This window comes from Falco peregrinus, chromosome 14 (genome assembly GCF_023634155.1).
Source record: "Falco peregrinus isolate bFalPer1 chromosome 14, bFalPer1.pri, whole genome shotgun sequence".
Classification (NCBI taxonomy): Eukaryota; Metazoa; Chordata; class Aves; order Falconiformes; family Falconidae; genus Falco; species Falco peregrinus.
This window is the reverse complement of record NC_073734.1, coordinates 1,824,436-1,846,882: the sequence shown is the minus strand read 5'-3', so window position 1 is coordinate 1,846,882 and position 22,447 is coordinate 1,824,436. Positions and strand designations below refer to the sequence as shown.

The following is a 22,447-nucleotide window of genomic DNA, read 5'->3' as shown; positions in this document are numbered from 1 at the left end:
GCCTGCGTGTCCCCAGCAGCTGCGGGGACAGGGCACTGGGCTCTGCACCCCCAGAACCTGCTTCTGGTCCCAGACCCTTTGTGGCGCTTAGGCAACCACGTCTGGGGCAGAGCTCTGGTCCTTGCCACCGCTTGGTTCTTCAGCCAAGCAAGTGGCCTCCTGCCTCTCCTGCAGGAGCTGCTGGCTGTCCTGCGCCAGCAAGGACCAGCAACGGAGGGGATATTCCGCAGAGCTGCCGGTGGGACAGAGCTTCGGCAGCTGCGCGAGGCCCTGGACCGCGGCAAGGACATCGACGTAGGAAGCCAGCCTGCGCTGCTGCTGGCCGTCATCTTGAAGGTGAGCACTTCTGACGTGCAGCTGGAGGAGCTCCTGGCTGGCCTGCAGCGTTCAAAGGCTCACCTGCAGCCCTTGGCATTGCAGGACTTCCTGCGAAGCATCCCCACCAAGCTCCTCGTCGTCGACCTCTACGAGGACTGGATGGCAGCCATGGAGAGGGCCAGCAAGCAGGCCAAGGTGGAGGAGCTGAAAGCGTAAGTGTGGGCAGCAGCCTGCCTGGTGAGCAGGGACCGGGAGAGTTCTGGGACCTGCCTGCAAAGGCACGGGCTCCTCAGAAAGCTGTCTTTTCGGGCAGCTGCAAAGCTGTGCAACACGGCCGCTGGCTCCCACCCGCCTGGGGCCAGCTGCGGGGACGGCTGTGGGCACCCTCTGCTTCATCAGCCTTGTCTTCCTCTTCCCTCAGGGTGGCTGACAAGTTGCCTGCGGCCAACCTCCTCCTCCTGAAGCGGCTGATGGCCCTGCTGCAGCACATCGGCCACAACGCAGCCACCAGCAGAATGAGCTGCAGCAACCTGGCCATCTGCGTCGGGCCCAACCTGCTGAGCCCACCCAACGAGGACCTGCTCCCGCTGCAGGCCATGCTGGCGGTGACCGAGAAGGTACGCCCTACCCAGCAGCCAGTGCTGCCTTCCCGGCCCATCGGAGCTTGGCTGTTGCGAGGTCCCTGGCTGCCTCCTCCCTTGGGCCAGTGCTGGTGGGCTGGGTGCCTGGAAGAGCAACCCCCAGCCGCAGCCGCCTGCGCAGGCGAAGGGTCAGCAGTGGGAAAGGCTGCTTGACACGTCTGCAGGCACCTGGCTTGAGACCAAGGCTTTGATGTCTGCAGGTGAACGTGCTGGTGGAGTTCCTCATTGAAAACTGCGGGGACATCTTTGGGGAGGAGGTGGCCGGCCTCTCCCCTCCATCAGCCGAGGAGGTGCCAGCACCCATGGACAGGGGCACAGGTAGGAGGCGGGACTGAGGCTTGTCACAGACACTGGGGCTTGGGATGCCAGAAACCTCAACGCTGACGAGACAAGTGGTGTAGGGCTCGGCTGGGCTTTGCTTAGGTGTTCTTGACTTCCAAGAAGTCGCGCTGCTGCACGTGCTTTTGCTTTCCAGAGCTGCGGTGCGAAGAGCAAAGTGGCCCTGCAGGCACAGCAGAGACCCAGCATCCGGCAAAAGCCTTTCTGCATGCAGCCGCCTCTCTGCTGGGCATCGACAGCGGAGCTGGGGGAGACACAGGGGCAGGGCCCAAAGCGGCAGAGGTACGGCAGCTCCACAGACGCTGGGGCAACATGTCTCAGGTGGGACAGTAATTTCCCGGGAGGCCAAGCAGCCGCTGGGCCTCCTCCTGGCAGCCGCTCTCTTGTGCCTTTGGGGTTCCTCCTCTCCCCCCAGAGTGGTGCGTGCTAAGGAAAACTGGAAAGGCTGTTTCTGGAATGCACTTCATGAAGTATGATCTGCTTCATCAAACAAAACATACCTACAAAATACCCACAAAAGGACAGAAAGGAGTAGCTGCCACCTTGAGAGGGCTTTTGCTCAAATCCTACTCCGTCGCAGCTTCATCAAGTCTAGGCTGCGTTGGCTGGACTGTGCAAAATGTGCACGATGCAAACCAGCATCTCCTCTGTAGAGCTCATACAGCAATTTGGCAGTCAGGCCCTCACTACCCCAGGCTGTCACTTGCCACCCGTTACCTCCCAAGTTTCTGGTTTAGGCACCTCCAGATTTGCCTCCAGGCACCCCCGAGGGCACGGCAGAGTCCCTGGCACGCCTGCCACAACTGACCAGCCTGCCCCAGGAAACCAGGTAGGAAGAGCTCCCCTTGCCTGACCTGAGAGCTCGCTGCAGGGGCTTGGGGCTTTCCCCATCTCATCACGCTGTGGGATGGAAAGGTTTGCAGGCTCCCACCAGGAGAAGGAAAAGTCAAGGAAAAGGAAGAGAAAAGAAGCCTGGGCAGAGGAGAGGGACAGCCAAGCACAAATAAAAAGGAGAAGAGAGGAAATGACTTTGTGGACCCAAACCTGAGAAAATGCAGGAAGCTGCAGCACGTCAGGAAGGCCAGGTGCGTACCACGCGCTGCTGCCCATCTTTCCCAGCCCTGAACACGGCCCTAAGTCAGCCCAGCTGGCTGGCAAGGGCCGGCGAGGGCTGGTGCTGAGCAGGGTTTGGGATGAGCCCCACGGCAGCTCCCCGGGGGCTCCCCGTCGAGCCCTGCTGCGCGGCACAGGGGCACTGTCAGCATCCCTGCGCACGCACAGCTCCATAGGGACATCACCCCTGGGGAGAAGGCACCGGAGCCGGCCTCGAGTGGAGGCCAGCAAGAGCTGTCCCTTCTGGGCCATGAGGAATTCCTCGGAAACAGCGTCCCCCAAAGAGGGGGGAACCAAATCCTGCCTCTTCCTGCCTCTGGGGGCTTATCAGAGCTTTCTGACTCTGTCGTTGCAGGTGCCGACTGATTTTCACCGGCTGAACCGCTGTGACTCCTGGGCCCCTGCAGCTGCTGTTGACAATAAAAGAATCTTTTCCCTCTCCTGACTGTGTCTGCCATAGGGTCTTGTGGAGTGGGGAGCGCTTGTGCTGGGGTGGACCCTCGGGGAGGAGATTGGGATGGTCCCTTGCCCCAGCACCCTTTCCAGCGGGCATTGGGGCTGAGCTGAGGGGCTTTAGGAGGAAAAGCAAAGCACAGAGCCACACAGGAGGGGGGGTTGGAAGGGACCCGTGGAGGTCTCTGGGCCAAGCCCTCTGCTCCAGCACGCTCGCCTCGAGCAGGTTGCTGAGAACTGTGTGCCCTTGGCCTTTGAAGATCCCCAAGGACAGAGACTGCACAACCTCCTTGGGCAACCTCTGCCAGCATTTGACCGCCCTGGGGGGAAAAATTTGCCATTTCAGTCTCTCCTTTCACTGTACCACATTCCAGAACAGCCATGACATGACCAGCTCAGGCTTGAAACCAAGTGCTGTGGCCAGCCTTCAGGGCCAGCAGGGACCGGGGGCGAGGGGAAGTGTTTTAGGGACGGACCGTGGGGGCCGGAGGGAGGGATTTGAGGGACGGACGCCGAGGAAGGCCTCATCCCTGCAGCGATGGCTCAGGCCCAGGGCAGGGCTCTTCTCTGGGTGCCACGGGGTCGATTGCAAAGGACCAGGCCGCCCCACGCAGGGAGCAGGTGCGTGCCGGGGTGCCAGGGGCCCTGCCTGGCTGTTCCCAGCCCAGCCCCGGCTGGGGCCAGCCCTGCGCTGCAGCCCTGGGGCCGAGGCGCAAGGAGCCGGGCATTGCTGAGGGTGCTGCACCCTGCCGGGCCCCGCCGCCGGCTGCCGGCTGCCCTGGGCTGCCCCTCGCTCTCCCCAGCTCTGCCTGCTGCCAGCGCCGGGGGCACCGCCACGGGGCCTGCCCCCTGCCCACAGCTGCCCTGACCCACAGCTGCAGCTGTACGTGGTGCCCACATCGCACAGCTGGGGCGGGGGTGGCAGGTCTCTCTGGGGGCAGCCTGGGACTGGGGGCAAAGCCAAGCCCATCCCTCGCTTGTGATCTTTGTCCCCAGGGAGAGCCAGTGCAGACGTGTGCTGCGCTGGGGAGTGTCCCGCGGGGAGGTGACGGCCGACTGCAGAGCAGCACTGAGACCCGCGCGACAGCAACGGCAGCCGGTGGCCGCAGAGCAGCCCAGGGGAGCTGGTTCCCTCGACGGGCCCCAAAGCAGCCTTCCTCAGCCCCTGCTTTTGGTGACATGTGGAGCAGCGCGGGGATGTCTCTCAGGCTTCCAGGCCTGAGGAGGCTTTCCTCCTCAGGGGCACTGTCAGAAATCCTGCTCCCAGGATTAAAGCACCCCTCCCCCCATGGATCCGAGGCTGTGTGTCCAGCCCCCTGGAGCTGGGTACAGGTGCCCTGAGCGGTCTCTCAGGGAGGATGGGGCCACCTGCCTGGTGGCTCTGACACAGAAATGATGAGCTGAAGCCCTGTGGTGGTGGAGGGCTGGCTCAAAGCCTCCGAGTGCCTCAGCCTCTCTGCCCAGGAGCGTTTATCTCAGGCCCTTTTCCAGGGTGTGAAGACGCATGGCGGTGTTGTCCTGGTGCCTCCATCTTGTTCTCTCTTGAAGGTTGTGATACTTGAGGTCAGGGAGCACCTGAAAGCCCTGGCGGAGATCTCCAGGGACTTTGTGTTCCATTTTGTGTTGCCTTAGGGCTACAGTGTGCTGGGGTTTGGCGGCAACAAGGTTATGGTATGCCAGAGGTCAAGCGAGTTAGTGTCAAAGTGTGTTATTGTTATGGACAGAATCTGTGTTTGTTGGCCCTGCGTTCCTGGGGTTATGGCATTTTTATCTTATCTTGTGATCTGTGTGGTGGTTTTTTTTGTGGAGAGTGCCTTTTTCAGCTTTTTTTTCCTTTGTACAGTACGGATGGGTGCCTTTGGTTTGTGTACGAAGTTTCTTCTGGTGGTTTTTCTGCTGTGCTGGTGGATGGTGGTGTTTTTTCTGTCTTGAAACCATCGTTACTGGTCTAATAGATCTCCTGCAGGTCAGGCAGTGTCACTTCTGGCGTGGTCTGACTCATTTCTGGTGAGCTGGTGGGTAGGTGTGGAGGACTTGTGGTCCCTCCATGGGGAATGACTGCTAGAGGACTAACAGGCAGATCTGTGGAGGGGTGAGAGGACCGCTGGCCCATAAGTAGTGACTGTCAGAGGACTAAGTGTACTTGAACTAACGTGGGCTTCCAAATTCGTGGTTATCTGTCCTGCCTTGTGGAAGAGCCATGGGAAGTCACCAGCCACACGGAAGGACAAGGGTGTTCCCAGGGGTACGTGGTTTCTTGGGTTTTGCTTTTGAGTAAGAAAGTCTTGTCTCTACATCAGTGCAACTGTGGACAGTCAATTTTGCTGACTTTAGAAAGCAGGGAGCAGCACTTTTGTGCTGTGCCTCACATGGCTGCCAGGGCAGGGTGAGAAGCAGCAAGAGAATTCCTTCCTGGCACCTTCTCCAGGGGAGCCGTGCTGCACTTTCACAAGGTGAGCCCTGGTTCTGCATGAGTGCAGAAGGTTTTGGTCAATTTTCTCACCACAGAAAGCAGGGAGCAGAACTTTAGTGCTGACTCACATGGCTGCCCGGGCAGGGTGAGAAGCAGCAAGAGAATTCCTTTCTGGCATGTTCTCCAGGGGGGCAGGGCTGCACTTTCCCAAGATGATTTTTATTGGCTCTTAACGACTGCAACTCTGAAGGGTCAATGTTCTCACCACAGAAAGCAGGGAGCAGCACTTTTGTGCTGTGACTCACATGGCTGCCCGGGCAGGGTGAGAAGCAGCAAGAGAATTCCTGCCTGGCACCTTCTCCAGGGAGCCGTGCTGCACTTTGCTGAGGTGAGCTCTGGTTCTGCATGAGTGCAAAATGCTTGCTTCAAATTTCTTACCACTGAAAGCGGGGAGCAGAACTTTTGTGCTGTGCCTCACATGGCTGCCCTGCAGGGTGAGAAGCAGCAAGAGAATTCCTGCCTGGCACCTTCTCCAGGGGAGCACTGCTGCACTTTCCCAAGATATATTTTTTCTTTTGGCTCTGCATGAGTGCAAAAACTTTGGGTCCATTTTCTCATCACAGAAAGCAGGGAGAAGAACTTTTGTGCTGTTCCTCACATGGCTGCAAGTGCAGGGTAGAGAACAGCAAGAGAATTTTTTCCTGGTACCTTCTTTATGGGAGGAGTGCTGTACTTTCCCAAGGTGATTTTTTGGGCTTTTAACCATTGCAACTCTGAAGGATCAATTTTATCACCACAGAAAGCAGAGATCAGAACTTTTGTGCTGTGCCTCACATGGCTGCCCGGGCAGGGTGAGAAGCAGCAAGAGAATTCCTGCCTGGCATCTTCTCCAGGTAAGCAGCGCTGCGCTTTAAGGTGATTATTTTTTTTCTGTGCATGATTGCCACTGAAAAGAGGTCAGTTTTCTCACCACAGGAAGCAGGGAGCAGCACTTTTGTGCTGTGCCTCACATGGCTGCCAGGGCAGGGCGAGAAGCAGCAAGAGAATTCCTGCCTGGCACCTTCTCCAGGGGGGCAGTGCTGCACTTTCCCAAGATATATTTTTTTCTTTTGGCTCTACAGGAGTGCACAAACTTTGGTTCCATTTTCTCACCACAGAAAGCAGGGAGCAGAACTTTTGTGCTGTGCCTCGCATGGCTGCCAGGGCAGGGTGAGAACAGCAAGAAAATTTTGTCCTGGTACCTTCTTTATGGGAGGAGTGCTGCACTTTCCCAAGGTGCCTTTTTTGGGCTCTTAACGGTTGCAGCTTTGAAGGGTCAGTTTTGCTCACCACAGGAAGCAGGGAGCAGAACTTTTGTGCTGTGCCTCACATGGCTGCCAGGGCAGGGTGAGAAGCAGCAAGAGAATTCCTCCCTGGCACCTTCTCCAGGGGGGAACAGTGCTGCACTTATGTCAAGGTCAGCTCTGGTTCTGCATGAGTGCAAAATTTTGGGGTCAATTTTATCACCACGCAAAGCAGGGAGCAGAACTTTAGTGCTGTGCCTCACATGGCTGCCAGGGCAGGGTGAGAAGCAGCAAGAGAATTCCTGCCTGGCACCTTCTCCAGGGGGACAGTGCAGCACTTTGCCAAGGTGACTCTTTGGGGCCCTGCATGATTGCCAATGTAAAGGCGTCCAGTTTCTCACCACAGAGAGAAGGGTGCCGAACTTTTCTGCTGTGCCTGACGTGGCTGCAAGGACATGGTGAGAAGATCCCAGGTAGGAATTCTCTTGCTGTTTCCCACCGTGCCCTGGCAGCCATGAGAGGAACAGCACAAAAGTTCAGCTCCATGCATTCTGTTCTGAGAAATTTGACCTCTCATACTTGGAATCATTCACAGAACAAAAAAATCACCTTGGGAAAGCGCAGCGCTGCTCCCCTGGAGAAGATGCTAGGAAGGAATTGTTTTGCTGTTTCTCACCGTGCTCTGGCAGCCATGTGAGGTACAGCACAATATTTCTGCTCCCTGCTTTCTGTGCTGAGAAAACAGACCCCTCACATTTGAAATCATGCAGAGCCAAAAAACCTCACCTTGGCAAAGTGCAGCGCTGCTCCCCTGGAGAAGGTGCCAGGCAGGAATTCTCTTGCTGCTTCTCACCCTGCCCTGGCAGCCATGTGAGGCACAGCACAAAAGCAGAGCAGTACATAGTAGTAGGTACTGGAGTAAAGGGAGCGTGGGGGAGGGGGCTGGAGCTTGGCACCCTGCTCTGGCACACCTGGGTTTCCTGAGACACGTCAGGAATTGTACCCCAGCCCTGGGTATATTTCCTCATTGCTTTTCTGAGGTGATGGTAGCTGTTGTGTCCTGGCGCAGCTGGTTCCCCTGCCCAGGGTTGGGGCGTTCATGCTCTGAACCCACAGTCGAGGTGCCCGAGCCGTCTGTGCCCTGAGCCTGGAGCAGAGGGGCAGTTGCAGTCTGTCCTTAATTTCTGGGGGGGGTGAAGGGCTCTCTGAGGTGGGGAAGATGGAGCTCCCCGTGCAGCAGCCAGGGGTGGTGGCTGGAGGTGGGCTGTGTTGCGGTTGCTGTTTTGTCCTGCCCCCGCAGGAGAATGTGGCTGCTTTCTTAGTTCTGCTGCTTTCCTCCTAATGCAGGAGGCTGGTCCCTGCAGGCTCCAGGGAAGTGGGGCTGTGGAAGTGCCTAACTCTGGGGCTAGAGGGTAGGGGAAGCTGCTGGACTGGTATGGGGGCATGCAGACTGGAAGCCCTCTGGAAATAACTGGTGTGGGCATGATGAGCAGGATTAGTTTCAAGTGAAGTGAAATTATAGTTAGAAAATTGAAAGAAATAATCCAGTTACTCTCAAGACCCAGTAATAAAGCACTGATACCCAGATTAGTGTTGTATCATCCCCATTAGATTTCTCTCTTAACGAATAGTTATTTCTGGCTTTCAATCCGAGCTCCAGCTGCAGCATGCCCTTGTGTCCGTAGGACCGTGCTGTTCTCTCATGTTCCCGGCAAGGACAAAAGGAAATGGCAACCCTGTTGTTCCCTGAAACTATGAAGGGCCTGGTACCGTGAACATGCGCAATGCTGTAGCTGTTTCGGGAGTAATGAGCTGAAAGTATTGCCTCGTTTGCAGGATGTGGGTCAAACTTGAGGGGAATGGAATGGTGGTCTTTGCATAGAATGGTGTCTAGCTGTGCACAGCAAGTCCACATGAAGAAAAACGATGTGGAACAGGAGGAAGCAGGAGGGGGTAGGATCTGTGATTTTTTACTTATTGTCAGGATGTAAAATAATTTTAGGGTAGAGCTGGGTTTGAGGCCACTGGTCTTTCAAGTCCCAGAAAAAAAAAAGAGGTGGGGACATCCATCTGTTCCTTGGTCCAGTTAGCCAGAAAGGGAGGGGAAACGATTTCTCGTCCAAAGTAGTGCTTAGTAAATGCTGTACATACTCACCTTTGACTTTTGTCGGTGCTTGAGACCCACTTTCTGGGGGTGTTTTCTTTCCCTTTCTTGCACACCCACTTTCTGAGAGACAGATGGGGAGGTTGTCAGCAGGCTGGTGATAGAAGAAGGATGGCCCATGGACCTGTTAAGCCACGCTGCCTGCAGGATAAGGATGCTTGAGAGGAACTGCCATTAGGATAGCCTGAAGTGGCCAAGCTGTCACATCTGTTGTATTTCTATTTGAGCTAATTGCTCATGCGACTTTAATGGTTTCATGCTTTTATTTCTGCTGCTACAGCTTTTCATGCCTGTAGGGAGCCTAGAGTTTGGGTGTTAGTAAGTGAAAAAAATAAGGCCCTCATTCTCCATGGAGAAAGGCTCTTGGGCATGGTAATTTCATGCCTGGAAGGAGTCATATTTGCTGGATAAGTTTTGTAACCTAACCAAATTAGCTTTGAGAAACCATAGTTGTTAATCAGAGTGTTGAACTCTATGGTCCCTTAGTTAAAAACATCACCAAGCTCCTTGCACAAAGGATGGGCGTTTGGTTTGCAAAGTAGGAGAGCAGTCTGATTTTGATGCTTGGGGCAGCAGCGATCCCTGGGTGTAAGGTTGTTCATAATAGTCTGAGCACTTAGTAGGGTCAGGCACAAAGTCACATCGGGTCAGCTGTTTTTGCAAAATGAAGCAGTGAAGTGACATTGTTCCCACCAAAAAACTTTTAAAGAGTAATAAAGGACAGTTTGGGTATTAATAGAGATTTGGATAATAATTCCAGCAAATAGTTCCAAAATACATGGAAGAGGGGGAGAAGATGAGAAGTGGCAGCAGTCTTTGATGCGTGTTTGTGGCTTGTGGGACTGCGCCCACAGCAAAAGGCTGTTTTGGAGTGTTTGTTCTGGGCTTTTACTTCTATCAGTCTTAACTCTGCCACTGAAATATGGTCTAGTTATGAAACAGGGTGGGGATGCCGGCTGCTCTCCAGTTATGAAGGAGCCACAGCCCGGAGACACAGCTGTCTCCTTTGGGTCTGCCATGGAAGGGGATGCTGGGTTTTCCAAGTCCCGTTGCTGTTCCTTGCAGGTCAACTGAGGCATGGCCACTGGAAAGCCCCGCTGGTTCACGGGGTCCTCCAGGATGGCTGGTAGATTCCCGAGCCAAGTGGTAGTGCCTCGTAAGCCGAAGCTAGCCAGAGGGACAGAGAAGCCTGCAACTGTAAGTACCTGCTGCGGCCAGGTAGGAGCTGTGTAAGGCTGGAAACTGCCCCCGCGTCCTTCCTCTACCTGCCCCTCCTGTTGTCTGGCAGCACTGTGAAGCTGGACACCACCTCCCCGTCTCTCTGCTGCCATGCTTCTGTCGGAGGTGGTGACCATGGTGCGGTAGGGGATGGACTGTGTGCTGCTTCAGGGGAAGTCCAGAGTTGTATCTGGATGTGCCACTGGAGCCATTTAAATGAACGTACCGGGCATTGCACCGGAATAGCTGAAGCGTGAGCGTGTGCTTCTCTCCGCCCCCTTTGTGTGGGCAGTAACGTTTTGTCACCTCGGGATGCTTGCCAGCGCTGCTCTGACCATACCTGCCCTCCAGGCAGCTGGGCACGTGGTGGGCTGCTCAAACTCTGCTTGAAGGTTTCGAGAGGTATGGCTGGTCCCAGATGGAACAGGTTCCAAAACAGTTGTTCTGTCCCGTATCCCGTGTGGAGCACAGATCCAGCGCTGCAGACAGCAGCGGAGTCAGGGCAATTCCTCCTCCCCATCCTCAGACAGCCCTTTGCTGACCAGAGCTCACTTGGCTGAAGATGACCTGGTGCTGAAGCTCTGTCGAGGAGATACCTTTGCATACTTCTGTGGAGGGGTCTCGGAGGCCCAAACAGAGAAAACAAGTGCTAATTCAAAAGAGATAACTAAAACTTGGAGCCATTCCTCTCCACCTCAGTCTTGGCACAACACTGGTTTTCTGCTTTCCTGACTCACCCAGCAGTGACATCTCCACATGTGTGGTGGTTGTGAGCGTTGTGCAAGGGTGGAGTTAAGGGATTTCTGGTAACTCCTCCCAACCTTTTTCAAAGGTCACTGGCTCACTCCGGCCAAACTGGAAAGGAAACAAATGCCCGAAGAGCAAAACCCCCAACACGTCACATCAAATCACGAAGGAGAAGCTAACGGGACAAAGCTACTTGTTTGGAGCATGTGTATTGCACTCTCTATCATTAATTTACTAATGGTAAATATTTCAACAGGTAGTTATGGGACTTCCAGGACTATCCTAGCGGCTATGATCACAAATTATTCATCGGTGGCTCTTGAAGAAGAAAAGCCTTTCTGAATAAAGGCAGTTCTGTAGCTCTTGCTGGTGTTTTGCATTTCAGCTGACTCCCTCTGCCCTCCTGAAGGAGATGTCTCTTACCACCAAGCAGAGGCTGGCCAGCACTCGGGAGATGCGGCGACCCCAGATTATCCAGATTCTAGACATGAGCGAAGCCTCCCATCGTAAGGTAGCCTTTTCTTGCCCTTTTCCTTGCTGTTTGGTGTGATGTTTGAAGAGAGCGCGTGCTTGTGACAGGCTTGCCTCCAGCTTATCTAAATGCCTTGGTGACTAAGTCCTGTTGTTGTTTCAGACTGCTGTCGGTGTGGAGTTCCTTCTGCTGGGGGAAAGGTAAAACATTTTTCCCCAGTGAGATGTTGAAGTCCTGACCTGCGCTAAGCCCATATAAACAACCTCTGTTGAAGTTGGTGGCTTTTGCTGGAGATGAGCTACTGCGGCTAAAGCATGATACTGGGGGAAGGCTGGGGCGGGCCACAAGGATGCAAGCTTGCAATTTCCCACCTTCCTGCTGAAATAGCCAGCCCTTGGTTTGGTGTAGTCTCTGTCGAACACTTGGGGTCATAGGATGCCCTCAGTGGTGGCAGCGTTGGCCTTTGAGGGCTGAGGGCCTACGGTAACTACTCAAGGTGTAGCTAAAGCAATTGCATGAATGCTTTGGGTTGGAACATCGAGTGGGACCCGTACAGGGTGTTAGATTTTTCAGGCTGCCGGGTACACAGGGGAATGGCCCTGGGCAGAGGGGAGTGGGTGTGCTTTATCTGGATCAGTGTTTATTTACAGGTGTGTTTAAAGCTGCTTTTCTTACAGATCTGCTTAGTATAACACACGTTCCAAAGGGGTAGATGACTGAGGTAGGCTGTTGAGTGGAAAACTGCCAGCGAGAGACCTGTAGCAAATTGGTTAAGGATTGCCCTAGACAGCGCGTGAGGTTGGGAACGCCTCGGACGAGCGCACACAGAACTGGCCGTGTGCTGTGGCCGCTGGCTTCAGCACGACCCTGACTCCTGTGGAGAAGCAGGAGACGTGCCTGTGTCTTGTGAGTGTGAAGAGTTCAGCTGGAAGGGGGGAGGCAGAGCAGGGAGGAGTTTTCTCAAAGTAACGCCTCGGCGCTGTAAGCATTTGCTGTTTCTGTATGTTTTCAGACCTGCTTCTGTAGTGGTATTAAAGAAAATGGCAATAATAGAATATAATGAAGCATCCATTTAAAGCTCGTGGGAAAAGGAGATGCCAAGTCCAGCTTTACTCAGATTGCCCAGTGATGCTGGGAAAGTACCTGGAACTTACCACCTCATCTGTCGCTTTCTTAACGGCGGTGTTCCTTTCTGGCCTGTCTTCTCTTCTTCCTGGTTTCTGGGCTGTGTGTCAAAAAAGAGATTTGAGGATGTGTTGGGCTCGGTCTCTGTGTCTCAAAGTAAAGATGATCCCCAAGTTGTTTCCCATGGGGTCTCCTGTAAATTCTTGGCTTTCCCTTGCTCCACGAGTGCTTACAGCTCTTGCAGTGAGTGCTCTGGAGCTGTGTGACCGTGTTAGCCCAGGGCTCTGCCGGAGGTAAGTGCTGCCTTGCCTGTTGGAGAAGGCGACCTGGAGAAACACCTGCCAAAAGAGCTGCTCGCTTGAGCCTGCTCTAGTGTGGCCCAGAAACTTTTGATCTGCTCAGAACACAGGTGGGTGAGCTTCTGTTCCCCTAGCGTGAGCTGGGCAGGCGTACTCACCAAGGGACTGTCCTTCGCTGGAGGCCAGTGTTGTATTCTCTCACCGATGAGTCTTTCTCCCCGCGGCTGAAACTCTCTGCTCTCTTTTGCATCTCCAGTTCTCGGCAGTTGCCCTGGAACAGAGCTTGTTCCGGCCTTTCCCATCAGAGGTGGTATTTCAGAGCTACGTCCCCGATGAGGTCTATGAAGTGCCACTGATTCTGAGGAACGTGGACAAGGTAAGTGCTGGGATGTGGAAGTTTAACCCTGTGCTGGAACTGGAGAGCAGTGTCATCCGTGCGGTGCACAGCACAGCCAGTCGCCTGCTGCAGCACAGCGCATCCAGAATAAAACGTCTCACCGCCTTTATTTTGCAAGACGGTGGAAATCTTGCCATGCTGAGGTTTCTCCCCCTGGTTTTGGCTGTGTGTTGGTGGTACCTAGCTGAAAGGAGCTTTTCTGGTCAGCACCTTTCCCCGTGGAAGCCCTGCACGGGTGGGAATGTTGGGGGCTGTACAGTTCTTCCCTGCCCTCGTGCTTTCCCTCGCGTGTGCACCGCGTCCTGGTGGCTCCGTGGTTAATCTCAGTTTCCACAGGGCACCTCTGCCTCTGGGTGAGCTGCACAGAGAGCTGAACGGGCTGTCAGAGCTCGGGGTGGGGTCTTCTCCACTTTATGCTGGAGTAAGTTATAATTAGTGGTAACAGCGCTTCAGGAAAGGTGTTTTGAAACAGCAGTGGAAGCAGGCTGATTTAGCAGCAGCAGCGGGAGGCCTTTAGGTGCCCCTTCAGGCTCCTGCTAAGCTTAATTGGGTTCTGCTCAGGTTTTCCTGAGACAACGTGATGCTCTGCTTCCCCTTTGGAGAGCCACGGCCTGTTTGGAGTAAAGTGCCCTCAAAGGTCTCCACCTTTACTTGAAAAAAACGATCATTTTGAGACTTCCCAAGAAAGTTGAGAATGGAAAAGTTGAAAAATGTCAGCAGTTTTGTTCCACTGTCAGGAGGGAAATTGGGACCTTTTGAACTTCAGCTGGGGAAACGTTTGCTGGAATGAGGCATGTGCCAAGGGCAAGCTGGTGGGAAAAGGCAGGAGGGAGGAAAGGAGCTGAGCTCGGTGTTCTCTCCCTGCGCACTTTCATACACGCAGGGGTTTCTCTTGATACATAGCAGTAAGTGCACGGGCAGTAGAGACAGGTCAGAAAGAGGGGTGTAATTAAGGATACTCTTCTGTAATGAAGAGGAAGGGGTATGCGTGAGGGCAGGGTGGGATGGGAAGATGGAAGTGTGCACAAGAGACGGTGAATTCGCCTCCTTTCCAAATTTCCCTGTTGGGGAGGGCAAACAGGTGGACAACAAAAAAAAGCTGTCGAGGCATACTGCAGGTGGAAGAACAGCAAGTCCAAGTATCTCCTGAGATAACAGGTTGTGACAGGGATGTGGGTGAAAATGGGAGACCCTTTGGCAAGGAAGGATGCGGGTGTGCTCCCTCAGTTATTCCGGGAGAGTACTGCACCATTCCTGGTCTGGCATTTAACTTGGGAACATTGATAAGATGCAGCATGTGTGCCTGCACCCGGGGGATGCCACTGGTGTGATCTGCGCTGAATTTTGGGCAGTCTTTGCTGTAGGTATCCTCGTCCCTGATTAAAATGTGCCTCAGTCCTCACTTTCTCTCTTCCTGCTCTCTGCTTCATTCCCACTGAGTCTTTGGCTTCACCTGCTCCATTATCCATGCAGCACTTCAAAATGTTTATCTTTGCCAAGTACCAGCCAACAGGCAAACAGTTAATTTGCTCTATTCATGCTTCCTCAAGTGGAAAAGATCATCTGCATTAACATTTCTGCCATTCCCAGTAAATGATAATAAACTTGTACTGTGTAAAGCTGCACCTTGGGATTTACGTGCCCTGTGAAGGGGGAGGCAATGTGTGAACTGTGGTTTTTTTCCCAAAACAATGTAGTTTTGGAGCTAGTTAGAGCTCAACCACTGGAGAGCATGGGTGTAAAAGTAAGATAAGCTCCAGGAAAATCTTTGGTACGTTTTAAATACAGAAAGACAGAGAGGATAATCCTGCGAGGGTGTTATATTCTAAATTGGTTGGCTTTTGGCGATGTCCTGGAGAAAAGCAACGTTGTGCTCCGTCTCAAGTTTTTCGTGCCAGTTTCCCACATTCCCCTGAATCATACTGAGTTACACTGCATGGTAGCCTGAAGTTGTCTGCCCCATAAAAATCCAGCTGACAGCAAAATGTATTCCGCATAGAGGCTCTGTAATCATGCAACTACAGAAGTGCTGTACTATATACTTCCTGCTCTTACCTGTGTTGTAAAATTGCTTTTCTATTTTCAGGCTGTTCCTCAGCACCCTCAGATGTTCTGGGTGGCTTTTGCTGAAGGTCTGAGCCACACGTGCTCCCCTTCTAAGGGACATGGTGACCAAAATGCTTGTCTGCGCTGTGAAGTTGGCTCCTGGAACTCGCCGCCCCAGGACATTGCTGGGTTCCAAGGGCGTTTGGAGAGTTCAGGACTGCCTTGGCCACGGGTTACCAGGCTCGGGTGGGTGGTGCAGAGTGAGCCTCCATTTTTTCCAAGCCTCATGTGGGGTTGTTGTTGATCCGTGAAGCTGCCCACCAGTCCAAATCACCTGCTTCAGACTTTGAGATTTGGCGCTCAGGGGTTGCTCTCTGTGTGCTAGGAAAATGCCTGTGTGCTGTCTGTGTGCTGGTGGTGCCCCAGAGGGCAGAACCGTGCAGCAGGGTGCCTGCAGGGACTGCTGGGGGTGGGCAGGGGTCCCCAGGGATCTGGCTTGCCTGCGCTGGCAGCTGCCTGGCTACAGTCACAGGCAGCAGGAGCCTCCGGAGAGCAGAGGTTGGCTTTTAATAATGAAACCACCGCCAGGCAGTGCCAGTCATGTATCTCGGGGCAGAAAATGCCTTTGAAGCCCCTAGTTGATAGGCACAGCCTGGGGGGTCGCCTGGCTTTCCATCACTTGGCCAGGTTGCTGGCTCTCATCCTCTGCATCAGCCTTTCCTTGTAGCATATTGTGCTTCTCCCTTGCTTCTTTCCAGCTCCCTTTGGATTTCCCCAGCCATCTCTCTGTTTCTGGGGTTGTCTCTTTGTCTTCCTGTGTTTCCTCCTTTTGCTCTTCATTTGCTGCTTTTATTCCCAGTAAGGCCACAGTATCTGTGGTCCCCTCTTGCTGGTCTGCCTACATGACTGTAGCACCGCAGCTTGACTGCCCCGCTCAAACCCAGCACGTTAAAGTGAATTTCTTCCTTCCGCCAGGATTAACACGTACTGTTTGGCGTTCAGATAATACATGCCCCTTCTAGGGGCATGTCTGCCTGGATGTGTACGGGCAGAAGCCAGCAGATTCTCTGGGCTTATTGAATACACGGGTGACTTGATTCAGATATTATACCGCCGTGCTGCTGGTGTCTTCCCTGCTTGGCCCTTCCTTCATCGCCCTGCTGCCTCTGGCCTCGAGCTGTTTTGCCCAGGCAGAAGGGATTAATGTTCACTCTTATGTGTTACGTGTATGTACCTCCAGAGCTAAAAGTGCTTTGTGAAGGTGGTATCACCAGGCCTCTTCTCCCCCTGTTTCCACAAGCTGCAAGATCATACTTTCCTCTCTTTTCTGCAGGTTCCTGGGCTGGTGAAGGTCATCTTGGAGAGCTCACCTTATTTCAAGCTGATCAGCCACCATGCTGTGTGCCGCAAGGTACTGCCTGGCATGCTTGCGACTTTCCGCATCGTTTTCTCCCCTGATGAGAACAAGGTGAGACTGGAGGTCCCGAGAGGTGTGTGCCTTCAGTGGGAGGTGAACCTGCGGGGCTGGGTTCAGAACAGGGCATCTGCTGTGGGTTTTGAGGCACTGTCCTGGTTTCGGTGGCATTGCACTGGATCTGCAGCTGGGGGAAACTTTTCCTGTGGTGAAGATGATGCTGTCATAGGCTGGAGGCTCTTCTATGCTTCAGACTGTGATTATCCTTTGGTGCTGGAACGTTTAATGCCATGTCTGTTGGCTTCAGGGATAAGAGTGCACTGTGTGGTGGGGTGGCCTCTCATGGTGTTGGTTTCTAGTATCTGACTATTGCTGCATAATTACGGGTTTGCTCTGATAATTATAAATACAAAAGCCTGTTTGCATAAATACAAACCTGTTGTTTGGAGGACCCAAAGCTGAGCCTGATCAGAGTGAGGACCACCACCTTTGAAAACTGGAGTGGCTTCTTGAATGCATATCGTGTTGGCCGCAGTAGTGAGACGGCGGAACGTTCTGTCTGAAGCCGGCACTTTTCTTGCACACCGGTCATAGCCCATGCCGTGCTGCGAGGTTTGCTCTAGGCTGTGGTCAGGCAGCCTGCAGCTGGTCACATCCTGGCTGGCAGCACCATGCGATGCCACCGCAGCAGGGACTGACGAGCTGTGCGTTCCCTCCCTGTGCTTTCCTGGGCGTTTTCAGGGGAAGGCGCACGTGGGACAGTAGGGAAATGGCAGGGAGGGGTGCTGATAAGGTGTTTAGCCATCGCACCTCTCTACTCGATGTTAGGGGCTTAATTATGATGGAAAACGCTAGGGGAATGGCTAGATCCAGAGAGCTTTCCCCTTTCCCGTCTGGCAACCAGTTCCCTGCCTCACCCTGGGCTGGAGCGAAGGTGATGCTTTTTCATACCCTCTGTGTTCCAGCCTTGCCGCTGTGCTGCCCCTGAGGATACTTGCCCGCCTGTGCTCCAGCTGTGATTCTAGGGGAGAAGATGCGCTGTGCTCGTGGCAGGGAGCCAGCCTGGCCCAGACACGCTGAGCTCCAGATGTCTTTAACCAGCAGGAGGCTGGTGTGCTGCAGAGGACTGAGGCATCTGGAGCGCACACAGGAGTGAAGGGGCAGGTAGCATCTGCAGGCAGAGTGTTAGCCTGGAGCCTTTGGGCAGTCACGCTGGTGTGGCTGTGCCTGCGTGCATGGGGCTGTGGTTGCTGTGTCAGCTGGCACCTATTCCCTGCCCCGTGTGCCATGCTTTTGCTCGGAGGTTGGAACATCGGTGCTGTGGCCCTGGCAAGTCTGGCACTGTGCCGTGATGTGAAGGGGCGGCGGTGTTACCTGGAGGCTTGTTAACGCAAAAGGGTTTAGTACCTGGCATGGAAGGGAGGAAGCCCTGCAGGGGAACACAGACAGACAGGCTGACTCTTTACACCAGCACTCTGCTGCCTCTTGGCACAGTTCTTTGCGTGACTTTGTGGGTGATGCAAGGTGAGGGGGTCGCTCTGAGCCAGCTGGTGTTTCTGTGCCAGGCCAGAGGTGCAGGCTCTCTTTGGGCACAGCTGTTCTCTCATCTTCCGTTTGCTGCTTAGATGTAGTTGAACACCCTGTCCTATCCTCAAACAGCATGGCTGTAGCAAACTAGAGAGGAAATGCCCTGTGGTGCCTGGCTCCCCATGCTTGTGAAATGATCTGTTGCTTTGCGGAGGGACTGAGAAATTGTTTTACGTCATTCGTATGGAAGGTTAAAATGATGTTGGCTTAGGGCAGTTCTCCATACTGCCCAAGTGACATAAGAGCTTAATCCCACCGAGGTAGGCTTTGCAGGGGACACTGCTTCCTTTAAAATGTGATTGACTAGTATTCATGAGCATTCATTTTTGGGATGGAAGTAAATCGGTTCCCATGAAGGGCAAAGAGCTGCTCTTCAACTACAGAGAAGCAGCAGAGCAACACATGAACATCACCCCAAATAGAAGTAGGGTGAGGTAACTCCCAGGACCACTCATGTCCAGTACTTTGTCCCTTGTCTTGCCCTTGAACTGGTGAGTGTGTGGCATTAGGGAGCTGTGCCAGCGAGGTCCTCTGCACAGCTCGAGCGACACCCTGGCGGTTTCTGCCGACCTGGGTTTTGTGCTCCTTGCAGGGCATTGGGAGAGGGATGTGGGCTGCTTGGTGAGGAGCACATGGGGACTCTACAGCAGAACCAGAATGTTGTATAAATCGAACTTTTTGTCTCGTACTTGATGGAGTGTGAGTCAGGAAAGTGCCGGAGTGCTGTCGCTCAGCTAGAAATGCATCAGTAGCATGGTCAGGATGTGCAGAGCACCTTGAAAAGCCCTTAGCCAAGAGGCAGGCTTTGGGAGATGGTTCTGTAAAGCCACCTGTGTTGGGCTTGCAGTTGCTTGCCTGCAGAGTATCTGTGTGTTAGTTGTGGAAGGCTCAGGAGTGCTGCCTTTGAATAACTCCTACATCTCTGATACTGCATGATCCACAGGGACTGTGGGTAACCCAGTGAAGTGGGGTCTGGGTCTTCCTGATGAGGAGCCGGTTTGTGTCGTTCTCTTGCTTTGAATCTGTTCTTCCCTGGAGTAAGTCTGACTTCAGTGAAGTCACTCCTGATTGAAAGGAGTAAAATTGTGCCTCAGCCCTAAGTAATAGGGCCATGTGAGTTGTTAGTGGCTGAAATGCCACGTAGCCCTTTCTTGGAAAATGAGCAGTTTCCTACTGTCTCGCAGTCATTTGGGAATGTGCCACGTGGTCAGACTGTCAGAAAAGGAATAGCTGACGCGCCTCTTGGTTTATTGGCACTTGCGTTATAAATGAACTGCTAATTTTTCTGCTGGGCAACATTTCCAGTTTGTTACTCTTGCTGCTTCTGATTTGCACGTTTCTGTTTTATGGCTCCATTGTACAGCGTGGGTGTTCTCGTGCCAGCCCCTGTTCCCGTGTGTTCTTGCGTTATGGTCTGACGGCCTCTGCTGAACTGGAAACCATTGTGGCACTGACCGGCAGATAAACAACAGACAGAAATACTTCCATTTGTGCGTCCTTCAGGCTTATTAGTAGTTTATTGTAAAGGAAGAAGGAAGCAAGAAGCACATAAAAACATAGCAGAGCTTATTCTGTGTTGTCCTCTTGCTCTTTTCACTGTAGCAGTGCGCTGTTTTCAGGCAGTGCAAGTTCAGTCTGTGAGGTTTGTGAAATTCATTGCTGATGCTCAGTGGAGACTGAATTAATGCACATTGATTACTCTGAAATATGACAGGACGGTGAGTTATTGCATGACTGAAATGAAGTCCTTTAAAATTCAGCCCAGCCCTGCTAGATGTTTTGTTGTGCACAGAAGCTATTCCAAGAATACTTTTAAGATGACTCTTGTGAGGAGGAAAGGGGCAGAAGACCAAGGCAAATGGCGCGGCGCCACAGGAACCTGAAGCCAAGTGACTCATTTCAAAGACTCCTGCGAACCGGCGGCTGAGGGGGGCAGGCGCAGGGGCACCCCCTCTGCTGCGAACGGATCTTCATCCTCTGGTCTCTCCTCTGTTGTCACGGCCCTTATTTTCCAGCCTTTTTTTATATCAGGGTTTCAGCGGGAGCTTTCCCTGCTTGGCTTGCTGTGTTACCTCATGCTACAAGGATCTTTTCTTTGCAAGTTGGCTGCTGCAAGGAATTCAGTGAAGCATTTGGGATAGGTTATGCAGGGAAACTGACATCTGAGTTTGGGGTTCTGGGCAGTTAGGCTTGATATTGCTGCGACAGTAATTACTGTTAGCCTGAGTTTACAAAGAGCCTGAAACAACACCCAAGACGAGCAGCTGCTTCAGTCTCAGTGGGTGCCAGTTCAGACGCCAGTGGTGATACCTGGAAGGCCAGAGCTTGTAATTTACTGCTTGTCACAGGGGAGCACGAGAAGGGGAGCCATCGTACAACTGTCTGTATCTTCCGTGAAACTGAGAGGGGAGTTGTATGCAGGATGAAGTCGTGTTTTCATGAAAACCTATAGCCTGAAGCTGTGTCTAAACACAGCAAACTTTAAAGCATAGATGGGATGCAACCCCTCTGTCATCCAGGCACGTTTATTTAGAAACCTGGTCTTAAACAGTCTGCTAAGGGTTTGCAGTTGCAAAGCAGAACAACATTTTGAACTGGTCTCAACTGTGCCCCTAGGCTGCAAGCAAGTGCGTAGCAGGGTTAGTGCCCTGGTAACACGAGGCAGTGCTGAAGTAGAGGCTTTGCAACCTGTTGCCCCCAAGGGAGGGCAATTCAGCTTTCAAAAGCTTAAGGGACCATGGGTTCACAGTGGCACAAGCAGCCAGCTTCTGCCTAGCACCCCTCTTGCCTTGGGTTTCCCCCTGTTTGGGCTGGCGCTGCATTCAGCCTGGTGCAAGGTCCCACGTTGGTGGGGTGGTAGAGCGTGGCTGAAGGGTCAGCCCGCTCTGAAGTGCTGAGTCAAGCCTTGCACGGGATGCCATGTCCCACGGTGTCCCTGGAGAGGGGGCTTGGAGCATAATGTGCATCTGCATGAATGGCGAGAGGCATCTTTCTCTCTCAAGGTCGTGGTTGTCTCTGTGAAACCAAATCCTTGTTGCTTTAGCCTTGCCCTCAGGTCCCTGGAGAAATCCCTTGTGCATTGCTGTGCAGGTGGTCCCAGCGCCCCTCACCAGCAACGGAGCTGGGAAGGCTGCCTGTGCTTGCTTTTGGGGGGGATTTATTTCTTGGGCTCTTAATTGCATTGCTGTTGATCCATTTGCTCCTTAGCAATGACAACACCTTGACAATTACTTCCTTTTACTTGCTCCAAGTAGCTCCAGTTGTTGAAGTTCCTTTTTTCTTTATCCTCCTGCTGATCTGAACTAGCATCCTCCTCTGCCTACCTGGCACCTGGAAGAGGGAGCTAAGTAAATATGGCATGCCAAGACTTAATAAGGCAGGTAGCTTTCAATTGGCTTTGCAATGCCTTTGTTACAGTAGTGTGGCCAAAAGAACAACAACAACAAAAGCAAATAACATTCTTCATTTGCTAATGAGTTTCTGAGGATCGAAACAGTGCAGGACGTGAAGTAGCCAGATAATAGGTGCTTTAAATTCATATGGGCTGCCCATAGCTTTTATTTTAGAGGGCTTAGGCTGCAAGATTGAGTACAAAATTGCTAACTCAGAACGACTTGCTGAAGATGAAACGCTTTCCTGAAATGCGGTATTAAATCATGCAGGTTGCTTGCTGCAGTTCCCTTCCTAGTATTTTACCTTCCAAATAGGAAAAGCAAAAGCCCTTCTGCAGTTTCTAGGGTGAATATTTGAGATGTCTAGAAAAGGAGATTATTCTTTTTGTCTTGGATGGGGCAGCATCTGTATTGACAAGCTTAAACCCCAGCTGAGCAGGTGGTAGGCGAGGTGCTGGGTGGTGGGTGAGGCGCTGGCTGTCAGCGCTTGCGTTAGAGCAATAGGTGCGTGTCTGTGCCTGGGCTGGCTGCCTTAGGGCCCTTCCAGGAGGGGATGGGGACAGGAGCAGGAAATCCCAGCTGTGGCGGAGGCTGGATCGGTTCTGCTGAAGGGAGTTTGCTGCTGTATGCAATTCCTAAATCATTAAAATCCTAAAGCGCTTGCTGCTTCAACAGTGATAAAAATATCAAATTAATTAAAAGCACTGAGGAAAAAATCAGGGCAGCCAGTGAGTGACGAGAAGCAGAGTTTTTATCAGCTCATCCATAAGAGCGCTGCTGGGGGTAATGGCTCCTGGCCCTATGGCAGCAGATTTACCACTGATTTCAGTGGGGGCAAGGTGATAGTTCCAGCGCAGCGATGCCACGCCATACATCTGGAGACTGCTCTGCTCATCTCTACAGTAACATGGTTTTGGTAATTTGATTTGCCTTCCTGCTGCTAAACGCCAGACAGCCGGGGCGCGGGGGGGATTGCCTGGCTCTGTTCTGCAGAAGGCAGTGGCTGGGACTGCACAGCCGGCTTTG

At 53.1% G+C, this 22,447-nt stretch overlaps 1 pseudogene; it reads left to right on the top strand.

The window, feature by feature from the left end:
* LOC129785697 (hydrocephalus-inducing protein homolog) overlaps positions 1–22,447 on the top strand; it is a 95,836-nt pseudogene that overhangs the window by 18,292 nt on the left and 55,097 nt on the right.